Raw genomic sequence first — 310 nt, 5'->3', positions numbered from 1 at the left:
GACTTGGGGGCTTTATTTCTGTACTAATACCAATACATTCCATTGCAATGGATTACTTTTCTAAATATGGGGTCCTCAACACTTTAATGAGGTATTTAATAATTTCTGGTACCAACATTCAAATGTAATTAAAATTCTATGTTATCTTTATACACTACTATTTCTGTGGCCCATCTCTTTTGCATTCTAATTTATGTATCCAAAAAGGCACATAAATCTCTCCCAGACGTTTTCCTCTGAGTAATTAGTAAAATGGGATGAGTCGTCATGTAAGTGCCAAGTAGAAGAAAAATATTTAAACTGCATACCC

The sequence above is a fragment of the Streptopelia decaocto genome, assembly GCF_964273445.1.
Source record: "Streptopelia decaocto genome assembly, chromosome: 1".
NCBI lineage: Eukaryota > Metazoa > Chordata > Aves > Columbiformes > Columbidae > Streptopelia > Streptopelia decaocto.
Note: the sequence above shows the minus strand (reverse complement) of the source record.